Raw genomic sequence first — 22,260 nt, forward strand, 5'->3', positions numbered from 1 at the left:
CCTCTGACAAATCAATTGTAAATTTCGGTGTTCCTCAAGGTTTCGTTTTAGGACCACTATTGTTTTCACTATATATTTTACCTCTTGGGGATGTCATTCGAAAACATAATGTTAAATTTCACTGCTATGCGGACGACACACAGCTGTACATTTCAATGAAACATGGTGAAGCCCCAAAATTGCCCTCGCAAGAAGCCTGTGTTTCAGACATAAAGAAGTGGATGGCTGCAAACTTTCTACTTTTAAACTCGGACAAAACAGAGATGCTTGTTCTAGGTCCCAAGAAACAAAGAGATCTTCTGTTGAATCTGACAATTAATCTGGATGGTTGTACAGTCGTCTCAAATAAAACTGTGAAGGACCTCGGCGTTACTCTGGACCCTGATCTCTCTTTTGAAGGACATATCAAGACTGTTTCAAGGACAGCTTTTTTCCATCTACGTAACATTGCAAAAATCAGAAACTTTCTGTCCAAAAATGATGCAGAAAAATTAATCCATGCTTTTGTTACTTCTAGGCTGGACTACTGCAATGCTCTACTTTCCGGCTACCCGGATAAAGCACTAAACAAACTTCAGTTAGTGCTAAATACGGCTGCTAGAATCCTGACCAGAACCAAAAAATTTGATCACATTACTCCAGTGCTAGCCTCCCTACACTGGCTTCCTGTTAAGGCAAGGGCTGATTTCAAGGTTTTACTGCTAACCTACAAAGCATAACATGGGCTTGCTCCTACCTATCTCCTACCGCCCTTGCTGTCTCTGCCTTGCCGGTTCCCCTCTTTCCACTGGGATTCTCTGCCTCTAACCCTTTTACAGGGGCTGAGTCACAGGCTTACTGGTGTTCTTACATGCCGTCCATGGGAGGGGTGCGTCACTTGAGTGGGTTGAGTCACTGACGTGGTCTTCCTGTCTGGGTTGGCGCCCCCCCTTGGGTTGTGCCATGGCGGAGATCGTTGTGGGCTATACTCGGCCTTGTTGGTGGTTGGAGACATCCCTCTAGTGGTGTGGGGGCTGTGCTTTGGCAAAGTGGGTGGGGTTATATCCTGCCTGTTTGGCCCTGTCCGGGGGTGTCATCGGATGGGGCCACAGTGTCTTCTGATCCCTCCTGTCTCAGCCTCCAGTATTTATGCTGCAGTAGTTTATGTGTCGGGGGGCTAGGGTCAGTCTGTTACATCTGGAGTATTTCTCTTGTCTTATCCGGTGTCCTGTGTGAATTTAAATATGCTCTCTCTAATTCTCTCTTTCTCTCTTTCTGTCTTTCTCTCGGAGGACCTGAGCCCTAGGACCATGCCTCAGGACTACCTGGTATGATGACTCCTTGCTGTCCCCAGTCCACCTGGCCGTGCTGCTGCTCCAGTTTCAACTGTTCTGCCTGCGGCTATGGAACCCTGACCTGTTCACCGGACGTGCTTGTTGCACCCTCGACAACTACTATGATTATTATTATTTGACCATGCTGGTCATTTATGAACATTTTAACATCTTGACCATGTTCTGTTATAATATCCACCCTGCACAGCCAGAAGAGGACTGGCCACCCCTCATATCCTGGTTCCTCTCTAGGTTTCTTCCTAGGTTTTTGGCCTTTCTAGGGAGTTTTTCCTAGGGAGTTTTTCCTAGCCACCGTGCTTCTTTCACATGCTTTGCTTGCTGTTTGGGGTTTTAGGCTGGGTTTCTGTACAGCACTTTGAGATATCAGCTGATGTACGAAGGGCTATATAAATAAAATAAAAATATATATATAAATAAATAAAATTTGATTTGATTTGTCTCATATGGACTATGGAGAAGCGAAGGTCGAGAGCCGTGCGTCCTCCGAAACACAACCCAACCAAGCTGCACTGCTTCTTGACACAATGCCCACTTAACCCGGAAGCCAGCTGCACCAATGTGTCAGAGGAAACACCGTACACCTGGCAATCGTGTCAGCGTGCACTGTGCCTGGCCCACTACAGGAGTCACTAGTGCGCGATGTGACAAAGACATCCCTGCTGGCCAAACACTCCCCTAACCCGGACGACGCTGGGCCAATTGATACACTGCCCCATGGGACTCCCGGTCGTGGCCGGCAGCGTCAGATGCGAATCAGTTGCCAAACCAAGTGGTGATGCATTAGGTAAGATGCTCTCAATGGTGCAGCTATAGAACTTCTTGAGGATCTGAGGGCTCATGCCAAGTCTGTTCAGCTTCCTGAGGGGGAAGAGGTGTTGTCGTGCCCTCTTCACGACTGTGTTGGTGTGTGTGGACCGTGATAGATCCTTAGTGATGTGGACACAGAGGAACTTGAAGCTCTAGACCCGCTTCACTACAGCCCCACTGATGTGGATGGGAGTGTGCTTGGCTCCTTTGTCTTGATCACGTTGAGGAAGAGGTTGTTGTCCTGGCACCCCATTGCCAGGTCTCTGATCTCCTCCCTATAGGCTGTTTCATCATCGTCGGTGCTCAGGCTACCACCGTAGTGTCGTCAGCAAACTTAATAATGGTGTTGGAGTCGTGCGTGGCCACACAGTTGTAGGTGAACAGGAGGGGAGTGCAGGAGGGGACTTAGCACACACCCCGGAGGTGCCCCCGTTTTGAGGGTCAGTGGGGCTGATGTGTTGTTGCCTACAGTCTCTACTCTCCAAGATACCCACATTACCACTGTAGTGGATTTTTCATAAATATCCATTCCAAATTGCACCCTATTTCCTATATAGTTCCCTACTTTTGACCAGGGCCCGTAGTGTGCCATTTGAGACTCAAACAATGATACTGCAGGACTGAGAGGGACACAGGTATATTGTGGGAGAGGTTGGAGTCTATAGACTCCTCCGTAGAATAAGAGACTGTACATGACTGCAGGTGAGCATCATCACCATATGAATGAACGTTAGGGACAGAATCTCAAAATATTTAATTCATGAACGTAATGGAATGAGTGGAGTCAAGCTGTTGGAGTTTCAAAGCAGATAGCTCTGGTTCTATACTATGCTTTCATCAGCAACCAGAAGGATCAAGCATAAGAGCTGGATCAGATAAAATACTTCCTTTGGTAGGAGAGAAAGTTTGAGGGTATTGCCACTGGAGGCATATGATTAAGTAAATGACATGAGCAGTACTAGCCTTATTTCTGTCCAAATTGTAATAATTAGTGTCCTGTGCAGTGGTACTAGCTAGTATGCAGTGGAGATTAGTTGTATTTGGATAGTGTTGTTCCCCACCTCCATCAAAATCACTGGAGTCATCTTAAATTAATTATGGCTGTTCATTCAGTTGATATCAATCTTTTACAAGGTACCCTGAATTGATTACATACCAGGCTCCATAATGTAACACTCTACATTGCTTTGAAGCCATGCAAACCAATCAAGATGTCCTCCTTCCAATCCTTCTCTCAACAGCAGCTGTTATTATTAGGATCACAATATCAATGTGAGACATCAAATCTTTTCTGTTAATTTAAAAAAAACTTGTAGGTCACTCACCCTGCCGTTGTGTCTTCAATAAGATGAGACTATTTGCATCACAAATGGCGCCCTATTCCCTATGTAGCGCGCTACATTGTACCAGACCCCGGGTCAAAAGTACATACATTCGGGATGCACAGCTCGTCATATATCACCAGTGACCCAGCAGACGAACCCCTGTTGTCATTAAGATCCTCCTGACAGCTCATTTTCCCTCGCTGGTCTGTAGAAGACAAAAGCAGTGATGGAATTGTTTTTACACTCTGTCCAGAACCTCATTAACTCATTGGAATAAAGGCAACGTGGACTTATTCACATTAAGCTGTACGTATTCTGACCCCCCCCCCCCCCTTTCCATTTGCTGTTTTAATTAGATTGCCTCGTCTAAAACATGGCGACAGTCTGGATTGGATTGACATTTCGGACTCATACATTAAGATGCAGTCGTCCGCTGTATGTACTTGAGTGCGGCTGGCGACCGGCAGGAAAAGGGCCTGAGTCTCAAATGGCACCCTTTTCCAATGCAGTACACTACTTTTGATCAGGGGCCCATAGCGGTCTGGTCAAAGGTAGTGCACTAGGTAGGGAATAGGGTGCAATTTGGGAGGTAGACAAGAAATTAGATGACGCCTGACGGCCACAACTTTTTGAAGGAGGGGATATGCAAACATGTCATGTCATCCTCACCGGTGGTGAAGTCATACGTTATCGGCCCACAAGGCTACATTCCTTGAGACTGTCACTTGGTTTTAAAGGACAAGAATATTTATTTTCTCTCTCTCTCTCTCTCGCTCTCTCACTCTCTCTCTCTCTTTCTCTCTCTCTCTCTCTCCTCTCTTGCTCTCTCTCTGTCCTCTATCTATCTGTCTTCTCTCTCTCTCTCTCTGTCTCTCTCTCACTCTATCTGTCTCTCTCTGTCTTCTATCTATCTCTATATCTCTATCTCTATCTCACTCTCACTCTCTTTATCTGTCTCTCTGTGCATCTTAGTGCGCTCTGTCTATCTGTTGACCCTGGGTTTCCTAGACAGTAGAGGATTCTTGGGCAAGCAGCATGGTTTGAGGTTTGATGCTGTCTTCTGGGTGAAGCAGGGACGCAATGACAGACATCAATGGGTGTATTTTTCCCACGAGCAAAATCAGTTGCACTTTTCGTCAGCTGTCTGTAAGTTGGTACATATGGATATATGGTCCACTGTATAGGCCTAATGTGTGTCGGTGTATGGACTTATGGTCCCCTGTATAGGCCTACTGTGTGTGTGTGTGTATGGACTTATGGTCCACTGTATAGGCCTACTGTGTGTGTGTGTGTGTGTGTGTGTGTGTGTGTGTGTGTGTGTGTGTGTGTGTGTGTGTGTGTGTGTGTGTGTGTGTGTGTGTGTGTGTGTGTGTGTGTGTGTGTGTGTGTGGACTTATGGTCCACTGTATAGGCCTACTGTGTGTGTGTGTGTATGAAGTTGTAAACAATCAACATTTATTGGGTATAAGCATGAATTGTTTCTATAAATTGTTTATTAAGACTATTTGTGACCCTGGGTGAGATGGAATACGGAATATAAAACCTATTTGATCTTAGTGTCAGTGTAGCAGATTGAGCACAACCAGAGTCAACAAGATTACATTGGACAATCAACTCCACTACAGTACAGAACAGTATAAGAACCTTATATAACAAAGCCTACAGTACACCACTTTTTCTCTAACTTTAGGTCAAAGTAGGACAGGAGAAGGAGAAAGTGAAGGTACAACGAGAATCAGTCATACATCTTTATCTCTCTCTCTCTCGAACATATGGAGTTCAATTTGTACTTTCTCTCTGAAAATAATTCTCTACTGGCACTCTCTCTCTCACTTACTGTACTGTACTATAGCTAGCATCATGTTTGTTAAAGACAATCAGACCTGGGTTCAAATAGTATTTTACATATTTCAAATACTTTAGACTTTTGATTTAGCCTACCTGAAGTGACAGATGGGCAGGGTTTGCAGTTGTGTGATTTGTATTATTTCTGTTGCGCCAGGCAAGCTCAATCAAGCCCCGATAACATATTTTAAATGATTTCAAATAGTATTTGAAACCAGGTCTGTTAGATGTGCCAAAATTAAGAACGGTCCAGTCTACCACCTTAATAACAACCCCAAACCCAGTCTTTATTATTTTATAATCCTAATAGCATCTTGTTATTGGCCTGCATCATCTGTTTGTCACAACAAAAATATTATATCTCTCGCTCTCTCTCTCTCTCTCTCTCTTTCTCTCTCTCTCTCTCTCGCTCTCTCGCTCTCATTCTTGATTGTTTGGAGTCTAATACCGCCTCCTCGGTAGATGAAGACAAATAAATGTCGTCTCCAAATGGAATGAGGTAATTTGCTTCACTTCATTCACTGTTATCTCTTCAATCCTCCCCTCAGTCTCCATGGCACTAGCAAACGTAATGTTTCCCCTCACCATTAGCTCTCACAAATGGTTTAAAACAAGTTATGATTGTAATTATTTTATGATATATAGGTATTTCTTACAGAAGACACGAGTTGTTAATTATTACTATTACTACTGTGAATTAGTGTTCACAGTACTGGAGCACGTCTATTGGCAGATAGATGTTTACGTTTCACAACATAACCTTTAGTAGTGTGTTTGGTAACCCGGCTTTATTCAAATAGTATTTTCAATGGCATATATAATCATTCAAAACGGAAGGTAAAAAGCAACAATACATCATGTAAAATCCTTAAATGATGGGGACAGAAGGAAAAGAAATAGAGTGAGTTTCTGGAAGTCCACAGTGCTCACTAATCCAAGATAACGTGTGTACGCCGGTGTTAATCTCATCATAGTTTACATTTAAGTAGGATTATCAGATTATTCCTTTTTATCGTTTTCTATCTGGATGTTTCTGTCACATTGTCCTGTCTCTAGACATAATTATACAAGATCAAAGGTATTACGACTCCTAGTCCCTACAGATGCTGAATAAAGGCACAATGCTCTAATGTTAATGCAATGTGTCTTACCTCTGAAGTATTGTCACACTATCCCAAGCAGTTAGGTTTCAGTTCATCGAGTAGACAAGTTTTTTGTTTGTCCAAAGTTAATTTGAGCCCTGTAGACCACACAGCGATTGCAAAACAACTTTATTTATTGATATCCTTTCAAATTCTCACAGGCAAATGTTGAAAGTAATATATCCCACAAAAGGGATTACAATAAATGTTAAAATGTTAATGAGATATGTATTTGTCGTTGAATTGCAACATCAATACAAGTACCACACACGCATGTATCGTATACTGTGGTGAGGACTAGAGATTTACAGCAGAGATATACAGCAGAGAAATACAGCAGAGAATACAGCAGAGAAATACAGCAGAGAAATACAGTAGAGAAATACAGCAGAGATATATAGCAGAGATATACAGCGGAGATATACAGCAGAGATATACAACAGAGATATACAGCAGAGATATACAACAGAGATATACAACAGAGATATACAACAGAGATATACAACAGAGATATACAGCAGAGATATACAACAGAGATATACAACATAGATGAGTACTAAAGATCTAATCTCTTATATTTACTTGCATAACTATTCCCTTTCTGAAGACTCTATCTACCTTGCAGTGAATAGAGCCAAAAGCCTCTTAGCTGCAGTGGGCGATCCCAATGAATATGATACATCTTCCAGAGTTCCTAAGATGTTTTAGGTCCCTGTTCAGAAACACTAGACTCCTGCCCACTAAACACTTGCAGAGTGTCTGAGAGGATTGGACAGGTGAACACAATAGGCAATAGGCAATGTGCAGCATTTGACACACTGCTTAAATCTATCAAATCCTCTCAGATCCTTTCAAGTCCAGAGAGCTAAGGGCCGTTTCAGGACAGGACCAGGATCTCTGTCATTTATTTTCTCTCCTCTCCTCTCCTCTCCTCTCCTCTCCTCTCCTCTCCTCTCCTCTCCTCTCCTCTCCTCTCCTCTCCTCTCCTCTCCTCTCCTCTCTTCTCCTCTCCTTCTCTCTCCTGTCCTTTCCTCTCATTCTCTCTCTTCTCTTCTCTTTCTCTCTTTTCTCCTCTCCTTCTTTCTCCTCTCCTCTCTCCTCTCCTTCTCTCCTCTCCTTCTCTCTCAACTCCTGTCCTTCTCTCTCCTCCTCTCTTCTTTCCTCTCCTTCTCTCACCTCTCCTTTTCTCTCCTCCCCTCTACGTCCCACTCCTTCTCTCTTCTTCTCTCTCCGATTTCTTCAGTCTCCTTCCCTCTCCTCCCCCTCCCTCTCATTCTTCTCCTCTCCTTCCCTCTTATTCCCTCTCCGTCTTCTCTCCTCACCTCAGGCTGATGAGGCAATCTCCCCTTCGATTCCAGGAACATGCCTATGTCAACGAGCCCTGGTCAGGCAGCTCTTACATGTCAATGAGCAGGCAGCAAATCTATGCTGGATATGAAAGAGAAGCAAGAGAAGCAGGGCCAGGGATCAGTCAAGGACCTCATCTGCTCTCTTAATAAGTCTCTCTCTCTCTCTCTATTCGCTTCACCAGCTTTGCATAAGAAGTTGATGTGAGGTCAGAAGAGAATAGAGGAACTGGGGAAGCCTGAGGACTTGAGCTTTTTAGACATCTGAGACAAGGACCCAGGGAATTGGGGATCTTGACACTAACTACAATTCAGTACATTCTGCAGCAATGCATTATTGTTATGAGATGTATTATATATATTATAATATTATTGTGTTGAGACATTTTTGTATCTACAAATTACTTTAATGAGACAGCGATTTTGTCCTTTAATCAGTAAATAATATATTATCATTGCAATTTCATCATCCCCCACCCCCAGATTCCTAAATATACCGCTCTTACATGTAACTCCATGCAACAGCACATGGTATTACATCATACGAACATGAACTTTGGAACTGAAGCTTATGAGCGTAGCACTTAACAGGAATTAGTAAACAATATGTGACACAGACATAGATTCAATTACTTGAGTCATTAGGGAAGTGCAAATAATGGTATGATTGTTTTTCATTGAGTTGTGCAGTATGTTATTGTATGTTTAATGGTTAATGATTTTCATATAAAAAATAAAATGTTTGTAATCAAAAATTAATATCGATTGAATTGACATGGGAGGAAAGGATCTAGCTAAAGAGTCTAATATCAGGGGAGGGAGGGAGAGATGGATGGACAGAGGGAGGGATGGGTGGACGAGATGGACGGACAGAGGGAGGAAGGGATGGGTGGACAGATGGAGGGAGGGAGGTGGAGATGGAGATGGGTGGACAGAAAGAGGGAGGGATGGGTGGAGAGAGGGAGGGATGGAGAGATGGAGAGATGAGTGGACAGAGGGAGGGAGGGAGGGAGGGAGGGAGGGAGGGAGGGAGGGAGGGAGGGAGGGAGGGAGGGAGGGAGGGAGGGAGGGAGGGAGGGAGGAGGAGTGAGAGAGAAAGAGAGAGAGAAGGAGAGATCTTGGACAGAAGGAGGGAAGGATGGGGAGGGATGGGTGGACAGAGGGAGGGAGGGATTGGAGGGAGGGAGGGATGGACGGATAGAGGGACGAGGGAGGGAGGGAGGGAGGGAGGGAGGAGGGAGGGATGGGTGGGTGGGTGGACAGTGGGAGGGAGGAAAGGAGGGGTGAGAGAAGGTGAGGGAGGGGTGGGAGGGAGAGTTAGAGGGAGAGAAAGATGGGTGGACAGAGGGATGGATGGAGGAGAGGAGGGGTGAGGAGGGAGGGAGGGAGGGTTATGGGTTATGTATATGTTGTGTGCAGCACTATAGCTTGTTGCTACATTAGGCCTACTACTGGTGAAGTCCCTGAACCCGTGCCGACTCAAGTTTCCCAGTTCAAATCAAATCAAAGTTTATTTGTCACGTGCGCCAAATACAACAGGTATACACAAGGAAGTGAAATGCTTACTTACAGGCTCTAACCAATAGTGCAAGAAAGGTGTTAGGTAAACAATAGATCTACTGGGAGGGAGGGAGGGAGGGAGGGAGGGAGGTGGAAGGAAGGAGGGAAGGAAGGAAGGAAGGAAGGAAGGAAGGAAGGAAGGAAGGAAGGAAGGAAGGAAGGAAGGAAGGAAGGAAGGAAGGAAGGAAGGAAGGAAGGAAGGAAGGAAGGAAGGAAGGAAGGAAGGAAGGAAGGAAGGAAGGAAGGAAGGAGGGAAGGAATGGTGGAGAAAAGGAGCAGCAGATCAATGAAAGTGTGAGGTTTAATTACTGTGGACATGGTAGGCCATATTTGCAGGATAAATCCCTGGCTTTGGATCGTATGGAAAAAATAGGCCTAGATGCTGATGATACCACTCTGTTTCTAACACGTTTCACTACCAGCAGTGATCCAACTGGTTTAACAGCTTTTTAGATCAGGGAAAGCAATTTTACAGGTATAATCTGGGATCTGGGAGTCTGTTCTATGGTCATTTTATTCTCAATATTTACCAAGTTTCTTGAAGACTGTAGCTTTAAGTCAACTTGGATCACATGGTTTGTTTGCAATGTATAATTGAGAAAAATGTTGACGAAATTGCTGTAATTGCCAATGACTGATTTGGTTCTGCAAACACTTTCTCATGCAGGGGAGATTTAATTCTGTAAATGTCTAAAAGCCACAAGGTCTGACGTCAGCTCTATAATCTGTCAACAAACCAACTTGTAATGATACATACTTAGCTAAATTCACATTTAGTTAAAACAACAGTGTAAGCCCTCCACAACTAATTTCTAGTGTTGATTAGCTACACATTAGTGGATTGTCTAATATGCTTTGATTGCTTCAAGATATCTTAACCCATAACCGTCTGAGCCCTGTCTAAGCTAGGGATGGGGGAATTCTACTAAGCTATATGGAATTGTTTTAAGAAGGTCGTACCAAGGATCATTTAGCTACACTACATGACTAAAAGAATGTGGACAACTGCTCATCGAACATCTCATTCCAAAATCATTGGCATTAATATGGAGTTGGTCCCCCCTTTGTTGCTATAACAGCCTCCATTTCTACTAGATGTTGGAACATTTCTACGGGGACTTCCATTCAGCCACAATAGCATTAGGCATGTAAATTCATTCCAAAGGTGTTTGATGGGGTTGAGGTCAGGGCTCTGTGCAGGCAAGTCAATTTCTTCCACACCATTGGAAGCACAGAATCGTCTAGAATGTCACTGTATGTTGTAGCGTTAAGATTTCCCTTTACTGGAACTAAGGGGCCTAGCCCGAAACCATGAAAAACAGCCCGAAACCATTATTCCTCCTCCACCAAACTTTACAGTTGGTACTATGCATTGGGGCAGGTAGCATTTTTCTGTCATCCCCCAAACACAATTTCGTCTGTTGAACTGCCAGATGGTGAAGTGTGATTCATCACTCCAGAGAATGCGTTTCCACTGCTCCAGTCCCAACAAACAGTTCTTGTGCTGACGTTGCTTCCAGAGGAAGTTTGGAACTCAGGTTGGTAGTGAGTGTTGCAAACGAGGACATATGTTTTTTACGCGTTACGCGGTACGCGTTGCTCCTAGATGTTTCCACATCAAATCAAATCAAATGTTATTTTTCACATGAGCTGAATACAACAGGTGTAGACCTTACCATGAAATGCTTACTTACAAGTCATTTAACAAACAACGCAGTTCAAGAAATAGATAAAAAAATATATTTACTAAATAAACGATAGTAAAAAAAATGAAATAAAATCAAAAAGTAACACAAGAAAATTACATAACAATACCGAGGCTATATACAAGGGGGTCCGGTACCAAGTCAATGTGTGGGGGTACAGGTTAGTCAAGGTAATTTGTAAAGTGACTATGCATAGAAGGACAGTTGGTTAGGAGCTCGTAAAAGGCTAGCCATCCCCTCTGGTGCCATTATTCACAATAACAGCACTTTAAGTTGACCGGGGCAGCTCTAGCAGGGCAGAAATTTGACAAACTGACTTGTTGGAAAGGTGGCATCTGATGACGGTGACACATTTAAAGTCACTGAGCTCTTCAGTAAAGCCATTCTACTGCCAATGTTTGTGCATGGAGAGTGCATGGCTGTGTGCTCGATTTCATACAGCTGTCAGCAATGGGTGCGGCTGAAATAGCCGTATCCACTAATTTGAAAGGGAGTCCACATACTTTTGTACATACAGTATAGTGTATTTGATTTAGAATTTGAAGACCTCTTGAAGTATAAAAAAGCTGAAGGAAGCTGAAGGAAGTTTGTTCTGTCCTATATCTGAGAGATATAAGAAAGATCATGTATTTAACATCTTATTTTTGGCACTAAACAGTTTCCATATAGGGTGTCCTAGAGAAAACAACTGACATGTACACTATGTGTACATGAGTGTCTCACCTTTCCACAGAGTGGTGTGTAGCCCAAACTGTTCGGACGCTATAGACAGAAGATGGCAGATCGACTGTAACAAATTCAGACGACTCCCAAGACATTTGTGGACAAACCGTTCGGAATCTACAGACGATTTTGAGAAGACCGATTTTCGGTTGGCCGGTAGTCATTTTAATTGTACCTCATGGTCTGACAAAAATCGCTCTTGCTCTGTCACCTTTCAACGCAGATGCGGAAGTGCGACATCAGCGTATGTGGTCGACTGAGACAGATATCTCTAGCTTACACTGACTGCTTTTTATGGGGATTTCTTTATTATTTCAATTAGATTTCCTACGGGGCAAGGAAATCGACTCTAGGGGTTTTTAATGTGATGTTCTGTAGAAAGTAATAGAAACTTAATTTCCTTCAACAATGGAAGAACACAACACGCCAGGATGTTTTTGCCTGCAATAAGAGCAGGCCTTGTGTTAATGACACTGAATCTATTTCAAGCATGATTTGGAGCATTAAATGTGCCTTATTTTATGACAGTGCACTATGCACTCATGATGTTTTGGTAATTTCTATGAATAATGGAAAAACGACACACATCAGGCTGTTGTTGCCTGAAATTAGATTTCAACTCAGATTTACACCAACACATTTACTACAAGTTGACACTTAATGACAGCTCACTCTGTGGTCGTGATGTTTCTTCCCTGTAATCTGATATTGGTTACTGGCCGTATAGCCTCCCATAGTTGCATGTAAACAGCTTTTCTCTGGGATATATGCTACAGTAAATCCCTTCTGTTCAAGATAAAGTGTGGATAAGGTGTGGTAGACATCAATCATTTTACCGTGATTCTCATAATTATACAATTCATCATGTATGGAAGATGACTTGTATATTCATACATGGCTGGCCAGTAGTCATTTTAATTTGACCTTTTAGTGTAGCCCTGTGTGAATGCGAGAGCCCGTCGTGGCTCTGGGAATCAGGTCAGGTGAAAACTACATGTCTTTACTACTATACACTTGGCCAATGTGAGGACTGGTCTGGTCAGGTGAACACTACATATCTTTACTACTAATCACTAAGCCAATGTGAGGACAGGACAGGTCAGGTGAAAACGACATGTCTTTACTACTATACACTAGGCCAATGTGAGGACAGATCAGGTTAAGACTACATCGTTTTACTACAAATCACTAGGCCAATGCGAGGACAGGACAGAACAGGTGAAAACTACATGTCTTTACTACTATACAATAGGCCAATGCGAGGACAGGACAGATCAGGTGAAAACTACATGTCTTTACTACTATACAATAGGCCAATGAGAGGACAGGACAGATCAGGTGAAAACTACATGTCTTTACTACTATACAATAGGCCAATGAGAGGACAGGACAGGTCAGGAGATCTACTGGTAGTTCTTAGGAGAGGGAGGAGGGCTGTTATCTGTTATCTCATGAGCTCCACCCAGCTGAGGATCACGCTAACATGAAAGCGCGCCTCACCCATGACTCCGGGGCTGAAACATGGATCTGAGAGGGAGGAGAGGAGTGGAGGAGGGGAAGGAGGAGAGGAGGCTCTGCCTGGGTACCAAATGCCAACCTATTCTCTACATAGTGCACTATATTTGACCAGAACCCTATAGGCCCTGGTCAAAAGTAATGCACTATGAAAGGGAATAGGGTGCCATTTGGGACACACCTCTGCCTTTGACCGCTCGTCCTGCTAGGCGCATCGACCATAGATGTGAGGGAGAGGAGCGCTCAATACGCCCACACCCAATTAAAGCCTTCTCCAGCGGCATGGTCAATGGTTGCAATTGCAGTACCTTTCAGGAGTTATTTGATACAGTTAACCTAACATAAGTGTATAGCAGTGGGTGCACGGCATAGCTCTGTTCACTTTACCTGGTATAGCATGCCAGGCCAAGCAGAGAGGATACACACGGTTAACCTAACACACGTGTATAGCAGTTACCGGGCGCTGATCGGTTACAAACGACACAAACATCGAAAAACTAAATGGCCCATTATTTAGAAAGTATTTTTTCTTCTCTGTGATTTTACATACAAACCAGTGTATCTGCTTTGCTTCAACCTTGGTTTATAAAGACTCATTTATTAGACATTTGGGAGAGCACACAGCTGACATGTTGGTTACAAACGACACAAACTATAGCTTGGTCTCTGTCCAATCTAGATGGCATTGCATGCCACGGCAGGACAGGCCAAACAAGGCAGGGGGATATACTGTATGTCAGGATATGAGATTAAACCATGACTGTTCTCTTCTTAGATCTAGGGGGCAGTATACTGCATTTCTGCCTGACTGACATGCCCAAAGTAAACTGCCTGTTACTCAGGCCCAGAAGCTAGGATATGCATATAATTGGTAAATTAGATAGAAAACACCTTGAAGTTTCTAAAACTGTTAAAATAATGTCTGTGAGTATAACAGAACTGATATGGCAGGTCACAGGCCTTTCCAATGGAAGTCTATGGGTCTATATATAAAAATAGCTCCCAGATTGCAGTTCCTATGGCTTCCACCAGATGTCAACAGTCTTTATACAGGGTTTCAGGCTTGTTTCTTGAAAAACAAACAAGTAGTTGTTGTTTATCCAAGGTGTTCTCATCAAGAAAGGTAGGCTTTTGGCGTGCGTGAATGAGGGTGCGCTCTTCGTTATTTTCCTTTCCTATTGAACACCGTTCTTTCCGTCTGAAATATTATCATTTATTTACATATTAGGGTACCTGAGGATTGAGTAGATACATTGTTTCACTTGTTTGGACAAAGTTTACCGGTAGCTTTTTGGATTCCTTTGTCTGCATGTTGAAGGAAAGGATTACTGAAATCAATGGCGCCAACTAAACTGGCTTTTTGGATATAAAGAAGGAAATTATCGAACAAAACAAGCATTCATTGTGTAGCTGAGACCCTTGGGATTGCAAACAGAGGACCATCTTCAAAGGTAAGTGATTTACTTTATCGCTATTTGTGATTTTTGTGAAGCCGGTGCTGGTTGAAAAAGTATTTTGATGTGGGGCACTGTCCTCCGATAATATCATGGTATGCTTTTGCCGTGAAGCCTTTTTGAAATCTGACAATGCAGTTGGATTAACAAGAAGTTAAGCTTTTAAATGATGTAACACACTTGTATGTTCATGAATGTTTAATATCACGATTTTGTAATTTGAATTTGGCGCTCTCCAATTTCACCGGATGTTGTCGGAATTATCCCGCTAGCGGGACACCAAGCACAGAGAGTTAATAGGACAGTAATCTGCCCAGTAAGTGAAGATAGTGGTTAAATTTCATGTCTAACGTAGGTCAGCATGATTTAATGATATCTGAGTTTACACAGAAGCGGGCGATTATGTCCAACCATTTCCTCCATTTCCTCTTGTGAAATGTATACTAGTCATTCTGGAGATTCCATTTCCTTACCCCATATTAAGATATTTCACACACCTCTAAAATTGGGTAGCCGTTCGGTCCTTCAACTAACCCTGATTAGTCACCACTGGGTGAAAGTGATGGGTCAATGGGAACATGCTCAGTAGCCATGCCCTTCTGAAAGGATGTTTCAGGACATGGCCAATCTTTCTATTAGTTATCTCTTTCTCATGTCTTCTGTTCTAAGAGGAGGTAAGAGGGTTTCCTGGTGTGACAATGACATGCCTCAGATCCATTAATTATGTCTCTCCTGTTTGTATGCGGAGGGATTTTTTTTTTCTCTCTCTCTCTCTCTCTCTCTCCCCCTCACTCTCTCTATCTCCTTCCTTCCTCTCTCTACTTCCCTTCTCCCCCTCCTATGTTCTATCTCTCCCACCCCCACCCTCTCCCTCTTTCCCTCTGTCTCCCCTGCCTCTCTATTCTAATGTCTCATTTGTTTGGTACCATTCGTCTCTGCTCTCTCTAAGCCAGGAAAAGGTCATCCCAGTCCTCAAAGCATGGTGCGGAGCAGGCCTACTCCAGAGAAATTAATGACTTGAGCCTTCACTTGCTACCTCTCTGTTGCTTAGTCAATTTTATTGAGTTAAAAGGACACCTTGATGGGGTGGATATTGGGAAATATGCATCTGGCAACAGATTGACACTCATGTTGATTTATGTGAAATATTGAGATTTGTTTTGTTTTTAGTTACTTTTGTTCTTCTGACACATGACCAATGGAAGGCAATCCTGGATGGACCATTACCGGCACTACTGGTATTTACCGGCCGCTGCTGCGCTGTGTCTTCTGGGTGCAATGTGCGGGCCAGTTTCCAGAGGTGATTTCTCTGTGGCCCACATGGAGGTGGATGAAGCTCAGAGAGTTGTCTGTAAGTGGCAGTAGTCAACCTAACAGGCCTCTCTCTTTCGGTCTCTATCCCAATTGGCACCCTAATCCATATAAAGTGCACTAGTATTCCCTATAAAGTGCATGAGTATACCCTATAAAGTGCAAAAGTAGTGCACTATATAGTGAATAGGGTGCCAATTGGTGTGTAGCCTTGGTGTTATTGATGATGCCCTCAGATTGCTAGACGTTCACCGGGGACACAGTGGGGAGACATTATAAATATATCCTCATTTTCCTGTCAGACTGCTTTATGGGCAGTTGATGCTCAAATGCTGCACTACTCACAGAATGAATGATCAAAACAGTCCCTCTCAAGATTGGGGCGTTTTTGATGAGGGTAATATCACCTTCAGAAAAGCACGGATTTGCCCCATTATGGAAATTTGTGCATTTAAATTGGAACGGGAAATGCTTAGTTGACAGTTGATTTATATATTACGAGAAAACAACTTCTGCTGCATAATATCAAATTATTATCTGAAATGAGGAAGAAAAAACATAAGTCCACCATTGTGAAAGACACAGACAGTACCTACTTACATGTACCGTGACATGTTACAATGATACGCTTTTCCATTGTATGTCCTTTACAAAGTCAAAAGTATGCCTGCTCTCCTCTCTGCTCTTGCATTTGAATATCTTCGTTCCAGCAGATTCCCGTCATCCAGACCCCTGTCTCCCTCTTTCTCTCTCTTTTACTCATTCTTCTTTCTTCCCTTCCCCCTCTTTTTCCCTCTCTCCCACTCCCTCTTTCCCTCTCTCCCCCTCTCTCTCCCTCCCTCTCTTCCCCTCTCTCTCCCCCTTTCTTTCTCTCCACTCTCTCTCCCGCCCCCTCTCTCTCTCTCCCCCTCCCCCTCCCTCTCTCCCCCCTCCATCCTTCATAGTGTTGTAGTGATTGATTACCGGGAGGCTAAATACGGCCTTGACTGTCCAGTTTTTACATAAGACCTCAGCAGCAGGCTTACTGGCCTCTATAAATCAACCGGGTACTGCTAATGAAGGTTTTACACCATTTATAATTCCTCCTTAGCTGCTGCATAGTGGGATAGAGGATAGAAAGATGTTGTCTGGCTAGTCGGATGAGCAAAGACACGTTTTTAAACCCCAAAAATTGACATTCAAAGTGCTCAATTAGGCATCGCTCTGGGGGTGTTGGGTTACGGCAGATATAAAGTTACAAAGAGTAATTCTATGGCATCAAATGGGCTCCCGAGTGGTGCAGCGGTCTAAGGCACTGCATCTCAGTGCTAGAGGCGTCACTACAGAAACTGGTTTGATTCCAGGCTGTATCACAACCGGCCGTGATTGGGAGTCCCATAGGGCAGCGCACAATTGGCCCAGCGTTGTCCGTGTTTGGCTGGTGTAGGCCGTCATTGTAAAATAAGAATTTGTTCTTAACTGACTTACCTAGTTAAATACAGGTTAAATACAAATAAAATAATTGAGCAGTGAAAAAGCACTGAAGGGGCAATGGCATTGTTAGTAGTACTTACAAGACAATAGAAACATGGGTTATGTATATGTTGTGTGCAGCACTATAGCTTGTTGCTACATTAGGCCTACTACTGGTGAAAATCCCTGAACCCGTCGCGACCCAAGTTTCCCAGTTCAAATCAAATCAAAGTTTATTTGTCACGTGCGCCAAATACAACAGGTATACACAAGTAAGTGAAATGCTTACTTACAGGCTCTGACCAATAGTGCAAGAAAGGTGTTAGGTAAACAATAGGTAAGTAAAGAAATGAAACAAAAGTAAAAAGACAGGCTATATACAGTAGCGAGGCTATAAAAGTAGCGAGGCTACCTACAGACACCGGTTAGTCAGGCTGATTGAGGTAGTATGTACATGTAGATATGGTTAAAGTGACTATGCATATGATGAACAGAGAGTAGCAGTAGCATAAAAGAGGGGTTGGTGGGTGGTGGGTGGCGGGACACAATGCAGATAGCCCGGTTAGCCAATGTGCGGGAGCACTGGTTGGTCGGCCCAATTGAGATAGTATGTACATGAATGTATAGTTAAAGTGACTATGCATATATGATAAACAGAGAGTAGCAGCTGCGTAAAAAGAGGGTTTGGGAGGGTTGGGGGGGGGGCACATAATGCAAATAGTCCGGGTAGCCATCTGTTCAGGAGTCTTATGGCTTGGGGGTAAAAACTGTTGAGAAGCCTTTTTGTCCTAGACTTGGCACTCCGGTACCGCTTGCCATGAGGTAGTAGAGAGAACAGTCTATGACTGGGGTGGCTGGGATCTTAGACAATTTTTAGGGCCTTCCTCTGACACCGCCTGGTGTAGAGGTCCTGGATGGCAGGCAGCTTAGCCCCAGTGATGTACTGGGCCGTACCCACTACCCTCTGTAGTGCCTTGCGGTCAGAGGCCGAGCAATTGCCGTACCAGGCAGTGATGCAACCAGTCAGGATGCTCTCGATGTTGCAGCTGTAGAACCTTTTGAGGATCTCAGGACCCATGCCAAATATTTTTTGTTTCCTGAGGGGGAATAGTCTTTATCATTCCCTCTTCACGACTGTCTTGGTGTGTTTGGACCATTCTAGATTGTTGTTGATGTGGACACTGAGGAACTTGAAGCTCTCAACCTGCTCCACTGCAGCCCCGTCGATGAGAATGGGGCGTGCTCGGCCCTCCTTTTACTGTAGTCCACAATCATCTCCTTAGTCTTGGCTACGTTGAGGGATAGGTTGTTATTCTGGCACCACACGGCCAGGTCTCTGACCTCCTCCCTATAGGCTGTCTCATTGTTGTCTGTGATCAGGCCTACGACTGTTGTGTCGTCTGCAAACTTAATGATGGTGTTGGAGTCGTGCCTGGCCATGCAGTCGTGGGTGAAGAGGGAGTACAGGAGGGGACTGAGCACGCACCCCTGTGGAGCTCCAGTGTTGAGGATCAGCGTAGCAGATGTTTTGCTACCTACCCTCACCACCTGGGGGCGGCCCGTCAGGAAGTCCAGGATTCAGCTGAAGAGGGAGGTGTTTAGTCCCAGGATCCTTAGCTTGGTGATGAGCTTTGAGGGTACTATGGTGTTGAACGCTGAGCTGTAGTCAATGAATAGCATTCTCACATAAGTGTTCCTTTTGTCCAGGTGGGAAAGGGCAGTGTGGAGTGCAATAGAGATTGCATCATCTGTGGATCTGTTTGGGCGGTATGCAAATTGGAGTGAGTCTAGGTTTTCTGGGAAAATGGTGTTGATGTGAGCCATTACCAACCTTTCAAAGCACTTCATGGCTATGGACGTGAGTGCTACGGGTCTGTAGTCATTTAGGCGGGTTGCCTTTGTGTTCTTGGGCACAGGGACTATGGTGGTCTGCTTAAACATGTTGGTATTACAGACTCAATCAGGGACATGTTGAAAATGTCAGTGAAGACACCTGCCAGTTGGTCAGCACATGCCCGGAGCACACGTCCTCGTAATCCGTCTGGCCCCACAGCCTTGTTTATGTTGACCTGTTTAAAGGTCTTACTCACGTCGGCTACGGAGAGCGTGATCACACAGTCGTCCGGAACAGCTGATGCTCTCATGCATGCCTCAGTGTTGCTTGCCTCGAAGCGAGCATAGAAGTGATTTAGCTCGTCTGGTAGGCTCGTGTCACTGGGCAGCTCGCAGCTGTGCTTCCCTTTGTAGTCTGTAATAGTTTGCAAGCCCTGCCACATAAGACGAGCGTCGGAGCTGTCTTTGTATGATTCAATCTTAGCCCTGTATTGACGCTTTGCCTGTTTGATGGTTCGTCGCCTGTTTCATGTTTCAGCATTGCCTGTTACAGCATTTTGTTATGGGTAAACCACAATGCTTTGATGTGATGTCACAATTCTCACAGTGAAATTTGATGGAACCGCAATCGGAGAGGGACCCAGCTGACTGACTGTTGATAGGATCAGTACATCCGGAGTGAAACTAACATTACATTTGTGTACTGTCGTGTCTTTGGCATCATTAAAACTGAAGACATATTTATCAAATAACTCTGTAATTATTATTACGCGATTAAACTGATTAATCGTGGAAGAAATTCCTTTGTCTCTCTATGAAAACACTCTCTCTCTATACTGTGGCCATGAGGAGAGGATCTCCTCATAGGAATTTATGACCTCTTCTGACCACAGCAGCCTGGTTGTAGGAGACAGAGGGGGATGGTGCAGAGGTAGGGGGATGGTGCTCGCAGTGTCCAAAGAGGGCAACGTCATGCCAGTACCAAATGGCACCCTGTTTCCTTTATAGTGCACTACTTTTGAGCAGAGCCCTATGGCCATCTGGGACATAGACATTGTGTTGGATGGGTTGACTTGTGGGTTATGACTGCAGGCTAGAGGCTGATAGATGAGAAGCCAAACCAAAGGCCTTTATTGAGGGCCTGGGGCAGCTTGGGGTCAAATGCTCTATCATTCGCCATCATTCACCACTGTAGCAACAACACTGAATGAATAAAAGGCTGCACTTTTAGTGTAGAGGATTGTGGAGTTCTGGGGCGGTGGAGGGTATGTACAGTATGTGGGTTAGGGGTGAGGGGGTCATAAAGCTTTTGTGTGTGTGTGTGTGTGTGTGTGTGTGTGTGTGTGTGTGTGTGTGTGTGTGTGTGTGTGTGTGTGTGTGTGTGTGTGTGTGTGTGTGTGTGTGTGTGTGTTAATGCACCAGTTAATTAAACAGTTAATCATCAATTAACACACCAGTTAACACCCCAGTTAACGCACCAGTTGACACACCAGTTGACACAACAGTTGACACATCAGTTGACTCACCAGTTAAGTGAACAGTTAATAGACCAGTTAATAGACCAGTTAATGCACCAGTTAATGCACCAGTTAATGCACCAGATAATGCATTAGTTAACACACCAGTTAATGTACCAGTTAATACAGGCTTTAATGCACCAGTTAATGCACCAGTTAATTCACCAGTTAATACAGTCTTTAATGCACCAGTTAAATCACCAGTTAATGCACCAGTTAATCCACCAGTTAATGCACCAGTTAATGTACCAGTTAATACAGGCTTTAATGCACCAGTTAATTCACCAGTTAATAGAGTCTTTAATACACCAGTTAATACACCATTTAATACAGTCTTTAATACACCAGTTAACACACCAGTTAATACAGTCTTTAATACACCAGTTAATTCACCAGTTAATACAGTCTTTAATACACCAATTAATACACCAGTTAAGTACTCCAGTTAATACACCAGTTAATTGTCACATCCTGACCAGTATAGAGGATTATTTGTATTACTTGGTCAGGGTGTGGCAGAGTTTTTTTTTGTGTATAGCTTAGAGGGGTGTGTTATTTATGTGTTCCGGGGTTTTGATGGTGTATGTTTTAGTATGAGTAGGTTCTAGATTAAGTTTTCTATGTGCAGGTTTGGTTGCTGGACTCAATTGGAGGCAGGTGTTTCTAGTTGCCTCTGATTGGGAGTCCTATAAGTAGGTGTGTGTTTTGTTTGTGCGTAGTTGTATGTTAGCACTGCTTTTGTTTAGCCTGCTACACTGTTCCTGTCGTGAGTTTTGCTTATAGTTTTTTCCTCGTGGACACATTTAAATAAATGATGATGAGCACGCAATCCGCTGCATATTGGTCCACTTTGTCCGACAGCGATTTCAACATATCTTCTGACGAAGAGGTTTGTGACATTAATACAGTCTTTAATACCCCAGTTAATACACTAGTTAATACACCAGTTAATACAGTCTTTAATACTGTCTTTAATACACCAGTTAATACACCAGCTAATGCACCAGTTAATACATCAGTTAATACACTCTTTAATGCACCAGTTAATGCACCAGTTAATGCACCAGTTAATCCACCAGTTAATGTACCAGTTAATACAGGCTTTAATGCACCAGTTAAATCACCAGTTAATCCACCAGTTAATGCACCAGTTAATACAGGCTTTAATGCACCAGTTAATTCACCAGTTAATACAGGCTTTAATGCACCAGTTAATTCACCAGTTAATAGAGTCTTTAATACACCAGTTAATACACCAGTTAATACAGTCTTTAATACACCAGCTAACGCACCAGTTAATACATCAGTTAATACACTCTTTAATGCACCAGTTAATACACCAGTTAAAACACGCTTTAAAGCACCCGTTCAGTGTCATGAACTGGTAGGT

This window comes from Salmo salar, chromosome 20 (genome assembly GCF_965601325.2).
Source record: "Salmo salar chromosome 20, fSalSal1, whole genome shotgun sequence".
NCBI classification, from domain to species: Eukaryota; Metazoa; Chordata; class Actinopteri; order Salmoniformes; family Salmonidae; genus Salmo; species Salmo salar.